The 18,377-nt window shown below is 48.0% G+C and overlaps 1 protein-coding gene across 1 annotated transcript in view; it reads left to right on the top strand.

Moving 5' to 3' along the window:
- Nucleotides 1-18,377, top strand: part of Igf2bp2 (insulin like growth factor 2 mRNA binding protein 2) — a 102,153-nt gene that overhangs the window by 12,676 nt on the left and 71,100 nt on the right. The gene's annotated exons all lie outside the window — the stretch shown is intronic.

The raw sequence follows: 18,377 nt of genomic DNA, 5'->3' as shown, positions 1-18,377 counted from the left end.
TGTGAAGTAAGACTGAAAAGGGCATTTTGTTTTCAGAGTTATAGAGGCCTGGGGGCAGGTGGTTGCTTCTCAAGTAATTCTTTCTGTAGTTTCAGAGTTTTGCCTCAGAAAAGTTAGTTCTTCTGGTCACTGATTTTCATATTGATGGTCTGATAGGCCTATCAATTTCAATAATTCTTTTCAACAATATTTAGATACCAAAATTGACTTATAGCTTTAGTTCTTTTCTTTTCTTTTCTTTCTTTCTTTCTTTCTTTCTTTCTTTCTTTCTTTCTTTCTTTCTTTCTTTCTTTCTTTCTCTTTCTTTCCTTCTCTCTCTCTCTCTCTCTCTTTTGGTTTTTTTTTTGAGACAAGGTTTCTCTGTGTAGCCCTTGCTGTCCTGGAACTCACTCTGTAGACCAAGCTGTCACCAAACTTAGAGATCCGCTTGCTTCTGCCTCCCAGCGCTGGGATTAAAGGTTTGCTCCACCACAGCCCAGCAGATTTGTGGCTTTAGTAGTTTACCTGTGTTGATTATGACCACAGGGTCATACTTACCTTACAGATTTCAAGGCCAAACTCTTATTTTGACTCCCCATGGCCGCGGTTTTTTAACAGGGTGTTCCACAGAGCCTGTGAGTGAGGAGAGCTGAGTTTACAGAGAGGAAGAGTCGATGTGTGCGCTTGAGACTCTTGATTCTTGCAGCTGGGCTCATGGCTGCTTTAGATACTTAGTCCTCTAGAATTTGATTTACAAAGGGGTGTGGTATTTAAAAAAAGCCAGCCGGTGTGTGAGGTCAGCATGGATCTTGAGCTGGGCTTTGATTGGCTTACAGAACACCCAGCATTCTCTTCCAGTCCCTTCTGCACCTCCCCTCATGTGTGGTGGCCTTCTCTGTCCTCCATCACTTTCACTTTAGAAACAGTGTCTGCTTTGTCAGTTGCATGGCAGGCTCCTAAATCTATGGATTTCCCTGTAATCAACGAACAGTTTCCTTTAGGAACTTTCCAGATCCATGGAGTCAACCCTGAGTGTAGTGACGTGGGACCCACACATTTGTGAGGAGCAAGCTTTTGCTTTAGGCCCTCATACTCCCTTCTAAAGTGGAACAGCTCTCTTTTATCAGTTGTGTATTTGGGGGTTCTCTCTGTACAGGAGTAACATAATCTTCAAAACATCTTAAACTGGTTAGAATTGATAGCCGGGAAGTCAGAGGGGATGGGGGCCATCACACTCCTTCTATACCAGATGGATTTCATTCAGAAAAAAGGGGGGGTTTTATTCAGGAAAAGGCTATTACTCTAAAAAAGCTAAAAATAAAAAGGTGGTTGATTGGGAAGCAGAGGGGATTCATGGGGGTGTGAGGAGGACAGTTACAGGTGAATATAAACAAAATACATTACATACGTGTACGTGATAAAATAAAAATGTCATAATGAAATCCACTTTTTATGTGTAACTAATACATGTTAATAAAAGCATTCTTTATGAAAGGGCCAGCAAGACAGCTCAGCCAGTAAAAGCACTTGTCAGTCAAATCTGGCAATCTGAATTCAGCCTCCGAGAGTCGAGGCCTGCGAGCTGTCCTCTGACCTCCACATGTATACTGTGGCCCTCTCACGCTCAGGAGCTTTGTGCACACACAATAAAAATAAACTTAAAAATTGAATGAGTACTACAAAGAGAGAGTGAAAGAGAAATCCTGGTTACGTTTGTTATTTTAAATTTTACTTTGTTATTGGGGAGGCACATTTCCACATGTGTGCAGGTCAGAGGATGACCTTGCAAAGCCATCCGCTCCACGCTGGGTGGGTTACAGCATTGAACCCAGGCAAGCGTCCCCGCCTGCTGGACTCTGTCACTGGCCCATGACTGCATTATTGATGATTGAAAATGTTCTGAATAAAGTAAAAAACAGTCCTCAAAATCACAGCGGTGGCAAGATAATTATAAGTGGTCATACTATGCAAAATAATTTTTCCTTTCTTACAGATTCTTTTTTTATCATTTATTTTGCATGTACCAATAATATATTTACTTACCCGAGAGACTAATTATGGGTCAAGTAAGAATTTCAAAAATATTTGTTAGTTCTCTTTATTGTTAACTGTTTCCATGAGGGTTTTGTACACACATACCCCACTCCCCTCAAACTCTTCTCAGATCCTTCTCCCTCTCCTTGTCCTCACTTCTTCTTCTTCTTTTCTTTTTTAATTACAATTAAGGGATGGAGAAACGGCTCAGTGGTTGAGAGCACTGACTGCTTTTCCATAGAATCCGGGTTCAGTTCCCAGCACCCAAATGGCCCCTCATGCCTGTCCAAGATCCGACACCCACAGACATACATGCAGGCAAAACACCAATGTGCATATGCTAAAAATAAATTTAAAAGCTTATAATTTAAAGACAATTTACCAAACACAGTTTGTGCTTCCCATACACTCATTGGTTAGGTCAGCTCTTGGGGCACGGTCAAGCCGGTGGCCACATGCTTAAAGGAAACTGCTGCTTCTCTCTCCAGCAGCCACCGGCCACCGGGAGCTCCTCGGCCGGGTGGGTGGGAGCTTACCCCAGCCTCTTGCCCACGCCAGTCTGCAGTCTTCACTGGCCTGATCATGTTCAGGCCACCACAGCTGTGAGTTCATGAGCTACACAGCCTTCTGTGCTACCCTGATTGTAGAACCCTCCCTGGCTCTTCTAGGAATGTGTAGATTTTTAGTTTCTCCTAAAGGCTTTGTGTATTGTATTTAATTTTCATAATGAAATAAAAACCTTGAATGAAGCTGGGTGTGGTGGCACACATCTTTAATCCCAGCACTAGGGGAGGCAGAGTCAGGTGGATTGCTGTGAGTTTGAGGCCAGCCTGGTCTACAAAGTGAGTCCAGGACAGCCAAGGCTACACAGAGAAAACCCTGTCTCAAACAACAACAAAATGACAAAAATCTTGAATGAAAAAATAATTTAAAAAAAATCCCATTCTTTTAGTTACTTCTTACCTTGGGCCCAAGGACCGTTCGGAAACTTGTGGGACCTTGGAATTTAGCTTCTGGGTATTTTGCAGAACCCATGGGCAATGCCCAGCTGCAGTGATCCTCATGATGCTGTGCTTGCTGTGTCTTTGCCCATTACTCTCACCTCCTACCTCCCAGGCCCGATGGCCTCATATATCTACATTCATCTTCTGCATTAAGATGAGAGTTTGCCAAATACTTACGGGGGCACATTCTCAGGGACCCGCAGATGATGAAAACTGGTGGTGGCGGGGGGGGGGGGTTCTGGAGAGTGCAGAGGAGACAACGCCAGCCCTCTGTTGCTGCTGGAAAACGTAGGACCAGTGTTTCCAAATACAATTTCCAAGAGAAAAATTAAAGCAGAGTTTTTGACAAACTTTAAAATTATTGGGTTTATTTATACCGCGTATATTTTGCCTGCATCTGTGTATGTGCAACATGGGTGTGCCTGGTGCTCAGGGAGGTTGGAATAGGGCTCTGGATCCCTGGCACTGGCGTTACAGATGGTTGTGAGCAACCGTGTGAGTGCTGGAACCTGAACTGGGGTCCTCCGGACGAGAAGCCAGTGCTCTTAACTCTTGAGCATCTCCCTAGCACCTAATTCCCAAACGTTTTAAAATTCTGGCGACAGTTTGAAGATGTTTGTAAACATTGAGGATCCAGAGAGACACAGGTAGAGGTTAAGTAAGGCTGGTGGGTTGACGGTTGTCTCTCTATCACGTGAGTGTCTGTACCCACAAAGTGGTGCTGCAGACACTATCTGCTCTCTCTCTCTCTCTCTCTCTCTCTCTCTCTCTCTCTCTCTCTCTGACAGTGTGTCTGTGTTGCCCTGACTGTCCTGAGACTCACACAGAGATCTGCCTGCCTCTGCTTCCTTGAGTGCTGGTATGCCCCACCAGGCTCGGCCCACTGTCGGCTATTGTAATAGTTCTTTGACTTGGCTTTATCCTTGAGTGAGAAGGTGTGTGTGTCCCCTTCCTCCCCACACCCTGTGTGTGTGCTCGGGGAAGCTGGAGCTTGACATCAGGCGCTTTCCTCACTTGATTTTTTTTTTTTTTTTTAAGGAAGGGCGTTTCGTTAAACCTGAAGCTTGCCCTTCGGCCATGCTGGCTGGCCTGCAGGCTGTAGGACTCCCTGAATACTTAGTTTTGTAAAGTCACCTCAAATCTTTGTACACATGGGATGTTCTTATACTGACTATATGACATTATCTTGTTTGTGTGTACGTTTTACATAGTACAGGGTCGCGTGATAAAACACAGCCCTCTATTTCCATTAACTGGAGGAACATGGTTCCCTTTTCTGATCCATACTTTAGGTCATGTCCTAGGAAGCTGTGATTTTCACACATCTGGCAAATACGTTGAAATTTTGTTTTACATTTTATTTGTGAGTCACATGTGGGCATGCAGTGGAAGTCAGAGGACAACCTACGGAGAATCTATTTTCTCTTTCTCCTGCCTGGGTCCTGGGGATCTAAGAGGTCACGAGGCCAGGTGGCAAAAGCACCTTTACAGTGTGGTGTGAAGGAATGTCCTCCATCATCTTAGGCATTTGAACACCTGGTTCCAAGTTGGTGGTGGTGTTTGGAGAGGTTTAGGTCCTGTAGCCTTGCTGCTGGATAAAAAGCCTTTGCTGCTTGGGGCCGGCCTTTGAGGTGAGAAAAACGCTTAGCGTCCTGTTCCCGCCGCACTGCCTGCCTCGTGCCTCCATGTGCCCTCACCACGATGGACTCTTATCCCTCTGCAACTGCAAACCAAGATGAGCCCTTTCTTCTGGAACTTGCTTTCGGTCATGGTAGTTTACGACAGCAACAGAAACCCAACTCCTATAGCTACGGAGATGTCTCCAGCTCTGATAAACACTGCTGAAAATATGACTTTGGGATACTCAGCTAAATGTCTACTATAAGGCGACGTACAAGGTTTTAATTTAATTTTTTTTTCCCTAAGACAGGGTCTCACTTTGTAGCCCTTGCTGGCCTGGGATTTGTAATCATCCTACCCCTGATTTCCCAAGTGTTCGGATAGCAGGTGTGTACCCACTACTCCTGGAAAAGGCAGGAGGTTTTGAGAGTAAAATATAGCAGTAGAGAAACATTAATGAAAAGTGGTGCATTCAGGTATGTTTGAGTTAGCATTGTGCTCTCTGTGTGTTTAAGTTGAGGCATCTGAGGACTGTTTGGATTCTGTTCTTTGGCTCTCGGTGTGATACTCATGAAAGGCCAAAGTAGAGACTGTTGACTCCAACTGAGTTTAGTCCAGTCTGGTCTAGCTCAGTTTTTTGATTGATTGTATTTGAGGCAGGGTCTCACTGTGGAGGTTTGGCTACACTGGCCCAAGGCTAGCCTTCCTCGATCTATTCTGCCGGTTGAATGCTGGGATTAGAGGCGTGCTCCACCACACCTGGCGCACACAAAAGTCCCACAGGATTATGTGAAAGCTCAATTTACACTAAAAATCTGAGAGTTACAGGAGGGAAAAAAGGAAAAAAAAAAAGACTTGAAAACAAATAAGCGAGCTGTCTTCTTACCATGGTGTAATTCGTGGGTACCATAGTCGAGGTGCCCCTGGTCAAATGCTTCCTTGTTTAAGTCCCCTTGGTCACAGTGTCTCTTCACAGCAGTAGAATAGTAATAAGATGCCGACTTACTATTTACTTGGAATAAACCTTCATGATGTGGAACTTTCAAAGGCTTCCAGTTTGGGGAATTTCAGAGTTGTGAATTTTGGATTCGGTATGCTCAGCCTAGAGGTTGAGCAGAGCCCTGGAGACAATCCAGACAAGGGGCAGTGCAGTGTTAGCTGGGGAAGAGCAGCCACCTGCCCTTAACAGGCTTTCGAAGCAAGACGCTGTCGGGTCTGTATTGATAATCTATTGATAACACAGACAAATTAACTCCACCTCAGTGCTTTAAAACAGTAAACTTTACGATCTCCCTCATTTTCTAAGGGTGAGGAATATAGCTGGGATTTTTCAGGTGCCAGCTTGAGCTGCTGTCACTGGAAGGCTCAGGCTCGGCTCCTGACAGTATCACCTGCTTTTTAGTTATGTTGGGATTGCGACAGCAGGCTTCCCCCAAGTCAGTAATACAGGGGAGCCGTGTCTACAGCTGCCTTCTGTGACCCTGTTACTGTTTTGCATGTACTCCCTTTATTAGACATGAGACAGTAAGTCTAGTCCACACTCTCAGGATGGTGACTGTCAGGAGGAGGCAACATCGGGAGACGTGGTGGTGTTCAGGTCAATCAGGAAGTGTCAGCAAGCAGATGCCTGCCTCCTTTGTGCCTTACGCTGAAGGGCCAGAGTGCCAGTACGGTAGCCTTTACAGTTAGCCCCTTTCACAGGGAAACTGGACTCCTGACTGAACCATGACCAGCTGTAGGCTACGGAAACCTGTAGGATGTGCAAGGCATACATTGTCTCCATTTCAGAGATTACAGAGTGAAGCCCAGGTTTTTAGTGCCTCCGGAGAGGATACATTTTTATTCTCCACCTCAGTGTTTCATTTTGTTGCCACTGCTATTGTTTCTTTTAACTTCTTTCCCCTCCTGAAGAATGATTTCACTCAGCTCACCTTTCCTAAAAGCAGCCGTTCCCTCTCTGTCTCACCTGAAGGAGCTGATGTTTTTAAATGCCTAATTGAAAACAAAAACCCACTTTCCTACTATCAATAAGGATGTTTGTTACTTTTCTGCCAGCAGCAGAGTCCTTTTTGCTATTTTTGTAACTGGGTGAGGTCTGATTTCTCCAGAATTACGCCATACTGTGGTTAGCCATGGCCTACAAGAGGGAAATAGATTTACTCTTTAAAATCATGGGTTTTCTAAGAAATGTGCCATTTACTATCCAAACGCGAATGTCTTTCTCCAGCAGGACCCAGTGGTCGCTTTGATATGAGACACATGTAGTTCTCTCCTCCCACTGAAAATCTGAGGCCACGGGGTCCTCGGATCTTTGGCCCCTGCTTTTATCACATATTGGAAACACACTGCAAACACTGCTAATGGTACTTACCATTTCTGAGGAAATTTGATAGTACTTAGAGCTGTCTTTTGTGTCACGCGTTTCCACGTTTGGCAAAGGAACCCAGAGCCTACAGCATTCCAGGCAAATGCAGCCACTGAGCCATACTTGCAGTGTAAGTACATCCATGTGCGTATCAGGTAATTTGTTCTGTTTTTACCACGCTCCTGCCAGCCTCGCAGCTTTGCGTGTCGGCTGACTTAGTCGATTATAGTGTAGAGTTAACAGTCATGATTTCAAACTCCTGTGTAAGCTCATCACAATCTGCAGTGTGCTTATTCCTGTCACACACGTACTTTAAAGAGAAAAAACGTCCTGATAATGTAAGTTATGTGGCATGGGAAGTTATTTTTGTTGTTTCCTTTTTAAAATAGAACTTTTCCCCCTATTTTTAAATAGAGGCTTGTTTAATGTATTAGAGCGCTCTGTCTGCGTTGTTCACCTGCACACCCGAAGGGGGCATCAGATCCCAGCAGAGATGGTCGTGAAGCCACAGCGTAACTGCTGGGAATCGAGCTCAGAACCTCTGGGAGAGTAGGCAGTACTCTTAACCACTGAGCCATCTCTCTAGCCCAACTTGTTTTTATTTATTGTCTTAGCTATGTTTTCCAATTGCTATGAGGAAACACCACGACCAAAAGCAACTTGGGAAGAAAAGAATTTGTTTCACTCTTTCATGTCATAGTACGTCATCAAAGGAAGTCCGGATGGGAACTCAAACAGGGCAGGAGCCTGGAGGCAGGAGCTGATGCAGAGGCCATGGAGGGCGCCGCTCACTGGTGTGGTTCCCATGGCTTGCTCAGCTTGCGTTCTTAGGGAATCTGCCAGCCTAGCCATGGAGTTACCCACAATGGGCTGGGCCCTCATTTATCCATCACTAATTAAGATGTCCTACCGGCTTGCCTACAGCCTGATCTTATGGAGGCGTATCTTCCAGTTGAGGCGCCCTCCTTTCAGATGACTTTAGCTTGTTTCGACTTGACTTAAAATCATTGAGCACCTGTGTGTATGTGTGTGCGCACGTGTGAGTTTTTGTGCACCAAGAGCTCTAAAGTGCCTGTGAAAGTCTGGGGGTGTCAGATCCCCTGGAACTGGAGTCGATGAGCATCTGTAAACCACCTCCTGTGGGTTCGGGGAACCAACCCTTTGTCCCCTAGGAGAGAAATGATTACTTTTAACCGCTGACGTGTCTTCCCGAACCGGCTGTTTCCTTTTGTGCTACATAGAGCGAGTCTTAGAGAGTATCTAGCACCTTGGGGTTGTCTGCTTCTTCAGAAAGAAAAGTGCTTTAAAAAAAATCTTTTTTTCCAAGACAGGGTTTCTCTGTGTAGCCTTGGCTGTCCTGGACTCACTTTGTAGACCAGGCTGGCCTCACACTCACAGAAATCCACCTGCCTCTGCCTCCCCCAGTGCTGGGATTACAGATATGTACCTCCATACCCCATTTAAAAAATTGTTTAGGGGCTGGAGAGATGGCTCAGTGGTTAAGAGCACTGTCTGCTCTTCCAAAGGACCAGGGTTCAATTCCCAGCACCGACATGGCAGCTCACAACTGTCTGTAGCACAAATTCCAAGGGATCTGACACCTTCACACTAATGCACATAAAATAAAAATTAAATTATTAAAAAAAATTGTTTAAAACGATGCAATGCAATGCTAAATTTTCTGCAGAGTTTATGCATTCCACACAACCAGTGTGTAGCCTGAATCATTCTTCTTATTCCCTTCATTCACCCTCTTTTTGAGACAGGACTGGAACTCACTATGTAGACCAACTTGACCTCGAACTCCCAGAGATCCTCCTGCCTCTGTTCCTAGATGCTGGCATCACATGTGTGCCCGGCTTCCATTCTTCCGTGGTCCGAGCGGCCTCTATAGTTTAAAACGTTGGCTGTGTGAGTGCGTGATTGAGACCGGTCAGCCTTGGATGTCATTCTCAACAGCTGTGCACTTCCCCTCTTGGGACAGGGTCCGTCATATGTTTGCCTGTCTCCCTGCAGGCGTGGAGAGGATGACCTTGTGGGGAGAACAGTCTCTTCTGGCCTGAGGCTCTGAGTGGGCTGGGCTGGTGGCCGCTGAGCCTCAGAGCCTCAGAAAGCGGTTCTCTTTGCTCCCACCTCTATTGCTGAGACTTGTACAAACCCCTCTGTGAAGTAAGAGAAATGTCCTCGTGTTAACGCTAACTGATGCTCGAGCCTCTCGCTCTTGCTTTGTGTGTTCAGGAAGTGGACCCCATTTCACACCTGGCCTTCATCGGCGCAGACATTGCTGAAAATAGAAGCAATTCGAACAGTTTAAATTTCTCTGAATTGGATGGATACTGCTCACTCCTTGACATATGTATGGTTGGCATTGTTGGTTGAAACTGGCTGAAAAGGAAGCGGCGGTGATTTCGTTCAGGTGCATTCAAACGCTGTTCTCCGTTACAGACTACGGCCCAGGTATTCACAAGGCATGGCTGTGTTAAACTCCTACCACACTCTCCTCGAGTCCAAACGCGCGTGACATATTTCTGGCGTACGTGCTGTACAGATGCTCTGGAAGCATGTTCAACTCCTCCTCTTGTGTGGCTTAAGGTGCGCTCTTTGTGATTGTGTATGTTCATTTCCTCGTTGTGTAAACTCCCGCCCTTCCCTTTTAAAGGGGAGGCCGAGTGACTGCTGTCCCGGTTCTGTCATGAGTACAAGTAATCTTATTTCACTGTCCAGCAAATTCCAGTCTTGATCTGTTTTAGGTTTCTGATGGCCCCAGCATCAGGCAGTCAGCGATGTCTGTCAGCGATGTCTGTGTTGTCCGTTCTTGTGCGTTTAGGATGCTGATGCTTTCAGATGCTCTGGTCGCTCAGGACAGTGTTTAGCTTCGGTCATGGGGTGTAGTATGATTTAACTGGTGGAAGATGAAATCTGTGTTGGTGGGAATGCTCACAGCTTATTATAGTGAAAACAGTTTCCTTTTCGGTACTTTTATTTGGAAAATGCTCTCCAGGAGTAATTTGTCAACTAGTAGCTCTTTAGTTTCAATTTGGGGGGGGGGGTCATTCTGCCTCAGCCCTCTGAGTGCTGGGATTGTCAGGTTTGAGCCACCAATCCCGCCTAGTGTGAGGTGGAGTTAGCAGTTCGCATTCTTGGGAAGCAGACTGGTGACCTCTGTTCTAGTTGGTGGGCAGGAGAGGCTACAGGGCTTGTGGTCTTGCCCTGCAGCCTCCACATCAGCTCACCAGGGCAGGCTTACTGCCAGCTAGCACCTGCACTTGCTTCAGTTCCAGTGAGGAAGCTTAGTGATTCTTTTTCTATTGCGGTGATTAAAAATAGCATGACCAGATAGCTTATGAGAGAGAGTGTTTCATTGGGCTCGTGGTTTCAGAGCGTTGGAGTCCAAAGACATGACCACAGGGACAGCAGAGAGCTCATATCTCAAGCCACAAACGGGAGGGAGGTGGGATCTCCCTGGGGATGGCAGGGGTTTGCAACCTTAAAGCCCGCCCCCCAGTGACACACCTCCCCCAACGAGCCCACACCTTGTAGTCCTCCCCAAAGAGTTCTACCAATGGAGACCATGTATTTAAACATGTGAGTCCATGGGGGGTCGTTCTCACTCAGACGACACAGAGGTATTTCTGGGTGCTCTCCTCTTGGGCCACATTTTCCTTCTGGGCATTTTCTCTTTGAGACCTAAACACTGTGGGTGACGCTTTAGTCTGCCGTGGGATTAAGAGGGCTCCTTCTCCTTGGTGATGTTGACTTGTGCTGAAATGAGGGCCACCCGTCCTCCCCACTCTGTCCCTTCCTGCTTTTCGTGTTTCTGCGTGTGTCCCACTGTGTTTGATAGAACAAGGGCAACTTAGCAGAGGCTACCCCACTGGGGACTAGAACTCCCCCCCGGAATACTTCTAAATGCCTCTGGCTGGGATGAGGTGCTGTTCCGAACAAGGACAGTCAAAACCTGGGTTTCCCTCTCCCCATGGTTAGCCCTGGGATGAAGCGCAATCCGACGAGCATCGTCTTCATCATTTACTGACAAGCATTCAGCAAGGGATTCCTAAATGGGAAGCCCTGGATTAATACTGGAAAGGACTAAAGTAGGAAGAACAGAGAGCCTGTCAGCCTGGGCTTCCAAGTAGCATGTCCTTCCTGAAATGGCTGGGGACAAGGTCCAGGGCTTCTGGGCAGGCAGTGAAGTGCACAGGCACTGGGAAAGTTGTGAACACGGGGGGGGGGGGGGCGGCGGGGGGATGGCAGCTCCCTTCCGCCCCACAGTCTTCCTTGAACACTCATCTAAAAGGCCTTGTCCTGAGTCAGGTGTCTTCTGGCCCTTCTGAGTAGCTGTCACCAGATCTCAGCCTCATGGACTGACTGTGCGTGTGTGCGCGGCGATTGTGTCTGAGAGTCTGTTTACACCCGTCGCAGGAAGAAATGACGTGCTTGTGGTATGTGTTCATCAGCGTCTGGGTGCCAGCCAGCACATGGGAGGGGATTCTTAAGGCTCAAAATAAATTGTATCTGGTTCATCGTGGTTTAATTTTGGTACCGTTCTTAGGAAAAAAGCGCACTCTAAATGACCTGTTACCCTTTTGAATTGACAGTTCAGCAGAAAATGCTTTTGTTCCATTTTAGTCTCTTGTAGCTCAGGCTAGCCTTGACCTCTCTGTGTAGTTTTAGAGATGGACTTTGAACTCAACCCTCCACTTCCCCATTTCTGGGATTTGGGGCCAGTACCACCACTCAGGGAAAAATCCTTTTCTTTCTCCAGTGCTGCTGAAAAACCTATCTGAAATCTTACCACCCCTTTCCACAGAATGCCTTTTTGTTGGTTTTTCTTTGTTTTGTTTTTCAAGACAGGGTAGCCCTGGCTGTCCTGGAACTCCCTTTTGTAGTCCAGTCTGGCCTTGAACACACAAGAGATTTGCTTGTCTCTGCCTCCCAAGGGCTAGGACCTGGCCGAGGAGCTTTACTTTTTAAGGTGATTTAGGATGACAACACTTTCATACTAGAGAAGAAGGCTGAGTAAATGGTCCTCTGTGGCCTGTGGGCCAGTCACATCTGCAGTCCAGGGGGACCTGGTGAGGTCTAAGGTAGGGGGTGGGGGAAAACGTAACCGCTAGGGTACACTGAACGGGAGCTGGCCAGATGGCGCGTGCGGCGGGTGCGCCTGGATGGACGTCGGGAGCTTGCCGGGAGCGACCTGAGCCCGTGCGGTCTGGGGCTGGGTTCTGGCCCAGCTTTGTGATGGTGTCCCTCCTGATCCTAGTAAGCCGGGACTGACGTAGCCGGGTGGAAACTCAGAACACTTCCCCGTGTCCTCTGCAGCGTCTTCCTCCCGAAAGTTCGGTGAGGGGCAAACTTAGCGTTTGCCCAGGCGGCTCTTCTTGAGCAGGCAGGTATTGCTTTTCACAACACTGCACCATAGACACCTCCCAAGGAAGGAACACCCTGTGAAAACAGTGTGGCTGTAAAAAAGAGGGCTGGAGTGACGGCCCGGCGGTTAAGCGCTCCTGCTGTTCTTACAGGGGACCTAGGCTTGGTTTCCAGGACCCGCATGGAAGCTCGTGCCCGGCTGAGCCTCCTGTTATAGGGCATCTGGCACCCTCCCCTGGACCCCGTGGACACCAGGCATGCACTGGTGCACAGACGTACATGCAGGCAAGGCACTAACACACACATACCAATCTTAAAAACATTAGTTTAGTGCAGGTAGATGTGTGAGTGTGCGCGCACGAATGTGTGCGTGCCCAGGTGCACATACAACACGTGTGTACTTGCTCCCACGTAGAGTTGAGGCGTCAACCGAGGGTCGCTTCCTCTGTCGTTTTCCTCCTCAGTTTTTTGAGGCGGGATCTCTCAGAACACCTGGTGCTTAGTGATTGAGCTAGGTAGAATGGCTGCCCGGCAAACTCCGAGGGTCTGAGGTCGCAGGCATGCGCCGCCAGGCCCGGCTTTATGTGGGTGCTGAGGATTGGAACTCCGCTCCGCATTCCTAGCAGCAAATACTTGCATCTGCTGAGGGGGCCTAGAGCAGCAATCACTCAGTGGATTGGGGAACATGCCTTGAAGGTGCGAGGACCTGAGACTACACTCACAGTTCACTGGGGTTAGCCTGGGGTCGGCACAATCGGTGACTGCTGTTGTCATAGGTGGGGAGAACAAGGAGTTTCTGGAAAGCACTCATGTGTGGCCTGTGTGCACGTGTGTGTAGATGTGTGTATATGAGGACAGGGGTTGACGTTAGGTGTCTTTTTCAGTTACTTCATGTATTTAAAAAATTTTTTTAAATTACACACATCGTGGGTGTGTGCGTATGCGAGAGGGCACACGGACTCTGCTGTGCACGTGTGGAGGTGAGAGAACTTGTCACGAGCGGACAGGGCAGACTGGAGGACTGGAACCCAGCGTGTGTGTGTGTGTGTGTGTGTGTGTGTGTGTGTGTGTGCGCGTGTGTGTGTGCGCGCGCGCCAGGCAGGTCTCTCACAGAGCTGGCGATTGGCAGACCAAGAGTTACAGCTCACGCCGGCTTCTTTCCTCTGGGCCAATGGCGTGATTCAGTGGGTGCAGGCGTCCGCAGTCACGCCGATAACCTGAGTTCGATTCCCTGGACACACGTGGTAGAAAAGTGAGAACCAGCTCCTGCAAGCTGTCCTCTGAGAAGTAACACCCTGTTTGTGGCAGGGCGCCTTCGTCTTCCCTCTAACTCCAGCACTTGGGAAGCTGAGGCAGGGGAATTGCAGCCAGTTTGAGGACAGCCTGTGCTAAAGAGTGGGACAGTTCAGAAAGCCAAAAGAACTGTTTGTAGGTAGAGAGTTCGTGCGCTCTTTACACGGAGCAGTAGAGGCAGAAGCCTCGGACTAGAAGGACACCACAGAGACCAATTTAAGCAGTAATGTTTTTCTCCAGTGGTAATCTGTTCGATAATTGCCCTCGAGTGTCTAGAGCACTCTGCCTGCATAATCTGAGTCACAGTTTAATCTGGAGCACTGAACTGCGGCAATTTTGTAGCGGTTGCTCCGAGACTGTCAGTGTGTGCCTGGCTCTGTATCAATAGGGCATACCTGCCAAGAAACTCTTGTTACAATAGTTTGATCCAAACAGTACTTCCCTTACTGAGCAACATGTCCTAATTGTCAGGATCCCTAACTGACAGTGTGTTCTGAGTCCAGCACAGACTGGGTTCCAGGTAAGACCAAACAACGCCCTCCAGGGGCCTGCACCTGCCCTCCGGGCCCTTCCTAACCACCCAGGCTGGAGACATTACTCTCTCCCGAGGAAGCGTTTTTCAGAGAGGAAAACACACATTCCCACTGTTTTCCCTGGCGCCCTTGGAACTTTTTTCTGTTTAGGCATCTTTCTGCTTCAGAGGCAAGGTCAGCTAGGATTCTTGCGTCTGTCTCACCAGTATTCCAGCTACTTAATTTTATTGCAAACTTCCTAGCTGGCACAGGGAGGGGTGGCAGCCTCGCCAGCCCCCACAACCGTTCAGGTAAGGCAGGCAGGTGCTGACGCTGCAGCAGAAACCTGCCTGCCGGCCTGGGCTGGCCACACGAGCAGGAAGGCACGCGGCCAGGTTGGACCAGGTCTCCTGGCCTGTTTTCCACACGCCGTTTGCCCACGCTCAAAAGCAGTGCCAACTTGGCCACCTCTGGAAAAACATATCGGAAAACCCTTTTCCTTACAGCACCTAGCCACGAGTGCGCCGCTCGAGGTTCTTGCCTTCGCTCAGCTGATAGAAACCAAGGCCAGGAGGAGAGACCAGAGACAGCGCCTTCACTTCCAAGGCTCCTGTGGAGCCCGGAGCTGCCCCAGTCAGTGGTGTCCGCCGAGCTGGGGAGACGGCTGCCTCAGTGACAAGTCTTGTTAACCTTGTACACTTGGTAACATGTGGGCTTATGTCAAGTGACCTCTGCCTTTGTGAGGCATCCGCCGGCCGGCGGACAGGCAGGAGCAGTTCTGAACACTAGCTCACTGCCGTGTGTGGCCAGCACATGGGTGTGATGGGAAAGGTGAGGTGCAGCTGGCCTAGTAGGATGAAGAGAGGCCACTTAGCCAGGACTGTTGCTGATCTTCCGACGGCCCTGTGGTGGCAGCCCTGTTTTAACCTCACCAGAGCACACTTGAGGCCACTGGCAGGAAAGGAGGAAAGAAGACACTTTAGACATAACCTTGATCCGTCTGACTCTGAGCGGCGCTCTCTCTGCTATGCCACGTGTCTAACGTGGAAGGCGCACGGTCATGCAGCAGGGTGATTTAGGTTGGCCTCCAGTCCCAAAAGGCTTCAAGAGAGTCACCAGGAAGGCTCTGTTTGTAACCTCCGAGAGCGCTGAGGTCTGAATAGTCAGCTCTGCCGTGAGAACCGTGTTTGTGGTCACCAGGACAGAGGGGTCGAGCACGACTCAGTATAGCTGTGTGCAAGCACGGTGGGAGCTTCTAGTTGAGGAGAAGAGCTGAGGCTCCTTGTGAGGGAGGGGCAGTTCATGAGGCTTGGAGCTATGAGGAGTCTGATGTCACTAGCTCCTCGTGGGCCTATTTATGGTGTCTTTTAGGAATGCTGACGGTGTGACCAAATGCTCTTCTCATTTTGTTTGCACCTGTGTATTTCTAACGAGGAGAGGCTCCTTTCTATTTTTAACATCTACTATCATCTGACAGGTCCTAGAGTTTCTTACCTTCGTGTTTCAGCCAGTCCTTCATTAAGACTTGAGCAAGTCAAGAAGCAAAGAGCACTGCTTGAAGTGGCTCAGAGGGAACATGTCACTTTTGTGTGTCTACCCTTCCCTTCCCCTCCCCTCCCTTTTTTTTTTTTTTTTTTTTCTGATGCTAATGTAGGATGTGTTACGTGGATGGATGAGTAGGTGGGTGAGAGAGCTTACAGGTTCTGTCTCTGAATACTCTGGGTTTGGGATCAAGGCCAGGGTCTCATGTACGTGAGGCCAGCATCACATCAGAGCCATTCCCCTACCCTTCAAGGCATTGGTCAGAACCTTGATAATACCTATGACAAAGAAATATATTGGAAAATCTATTTTTTTCTTTGACATTAATCTGGTGATATCTGAACCCCCCTAAGGAAATAGTTTGCTTTTAACACGGTTTGTTAAAATTCGATAAGCGACTTTCCCGTGGTCATGCATTCAAGCATACCTTCCACGGGGCTGGGGTTCAGTCTGAAGCGTGCACCGGTTAACGGCTGCTCGGAAGTAAAGATGCAGGTCCTCCCGGCTGTGAAATACTCCCAACTGCTCATGTCATATTTGGGGATATTGTACTGTCTACTTTTTCTTCTAATTTTGTCCCAACCTTGGAGCGTTTTTTCATTTTCCCTGGAAGAACAAGAGATGTGTGGTTGTGACCGTTTGGAATTTATTTTCTGCAGAAGTATTATGGGAGTAAAAGGCCTTATAATAATACTATAGGCTTTTAGTCGCCAGTTAAAAGTCATATTTTTCTGGATTATGTCATGGTCTGCCTTCCATCCATTCTACTCTTTACAGTTATATTGACGAGTGGATAGGGCTGAGGACTGCGGCCCCAGGTGACAGCAGCCTCCGAAGCTGAACACCTCAGGCAAGCTGTTCTTCATCTGTTAGCCACTGCCACCAGTTGGTGGCACAGGAATATGCTCAGAAACACTTGGTGGATTTGGTTGAATCCAGGGAAGAGAAAGTTTGACCACCTCTGTTTAGTCATCTTTGAAGTTGGGTCTATTTATTGGCCCGTTTGTTTACTTCTAGTTGCTGGATATTTTCTGTCCACTTCTGAGCGGGCACAGCAGTGACCCAGTTCATATTGCTCACTTGTCCTCTGTGGCTGAGCGTGTGGCCCGGGGTGCGTGATGCTGGGAAGTACTGGTGCTTTACAAATGCCTGGGTACCCCCTGAGCTAGCTCACATTTATGATGCCAAAAACCTCTTTGTCTTTCCTCAAACACTAGTGAAGAAATAATGATTTTTGTAATCATTCTAAATTATCCTTAACATTAAACTGGTAGAATATCAGAAATGGGTAGCTTCTTCCCTCTGTGCAGTCTACAGTTGGAACGTAATTCTCACTTCTGTTCTTTTCAGTCCTAACGTAGACAGCTGTGATTGGTTTTCTTCCCTTCCCCTTCCATGCTGGCGGGATCTCATCACATAGCCCAGGCTGGCCTGGAGCTTTCTTGTAGCCCTGGCTTCAAGCACACAGCAGTCCTGTTTTGGCCTGCAGAAACACCATACAGCCAAGATAGAGGTCTGCCGACCTACCCACCTTCCCTTCTTCTGAACACTTTTCAAGTGGTCTATTAATGATTAATTTTCTGAGTTTTCCATTCAGGCAAACACAGTTTCTTGTAGCCGTGACTCATGGTCGCATACTGTTTCTATTCATAGCATAGGTAGCGTTGAACAGATCTTGCATTGTAGTTCCACATGGAAGAAAACAATCAAACCAAAAGAAGGTAAGGTAAGAATGACTGAGGACCCGTCCAAAGGCGATCTAGAGTGTCTAAATGGTGGAAAATTCACCGCCAGCACAGCAGAAAGCAATTTATGGCTTTGTTCTTATCCTTTTCTCTTAAAAGTGTGCGTGTGTATCTCTGTGTGTATATGTGTTAGGTTTCAACCCTGGGACAAATGTCTGCGGTGGCTTTTTAACATATCAAAGTGGACGCTGGCCTCCAGGTTCTCCCAGCATCCCTCAGTCCATACCTGTTACAGGGCTCTCTTGGCTGGCACACCCCACCCACTTCCCTAAACTCTCCGGCCCAGGGCCTGGGCTGCTCTTCAGCTGGTTCCCCTCTCTCCCTTCCCGGCTTCCTCTCTCCACATGGCTCAGGGTCATGACTGTGCTGCACTCTCCCCAATGGCCCTGCCTCTGGCTGTCCTCTCCTGTATCTCTACAACAAACTCCTCCACTATACCTAGGAGCAGTCATGTTCTTTTTTCTTCTTTTCATTCAGTACGCCTGTGTGTCTGTGCTTGTATTTATATGTTTCATGTGTGTACGTTTGTATCTGTGCGTCTGTGTAAATGTGTGTGCATGTGTCTGCATTTCTGTGTGTTTGTGTGTCTTCTCTGTAAGGTCCCAGCCTGGCTTCGTACTTTTACTCCTGTTGGCTTTCACAGGAATCTTGTCTAACCTCCCTGCTGAACAGTGGCATCGCCCATCTTCCTCCCCCCACCTCCTTCCTATCATAATTGATTATGGGCTCTTACTTGAGCTCCTCTCCACTTAAGTCCACACAGCCCACAGATAACTGCCACAAACTAAGAATGAAGACCTACCGGGAAGGTGCCATCCAGCCTAAAATTATCATACAAAATTAGCTAAAATTAGGTAGAGATTGGCTGGTGGGAAGGAAGCAGATTTTTTTTTTCTTTCCCTGGATGAATATC

This window comes from Meriones unguiculatus, chromosome 17, assembly GCF_030254825.1.
Source record: "Meriones unguiculatus strain TT.TT164.6M chromosome 17, Bangor_MerUng_6.1, whole genome shotgun sequence".
In the NCBI taxonomy this organism is placed as follows: Eukaryota; Metazoa; Chordata; class Mammalia; order Rodentia; family Muridae; genus Meriones; species Meriones unguiculatus.
This window is presented reverse-complemented; position numbering and strand designations above follow the sequence as displayed.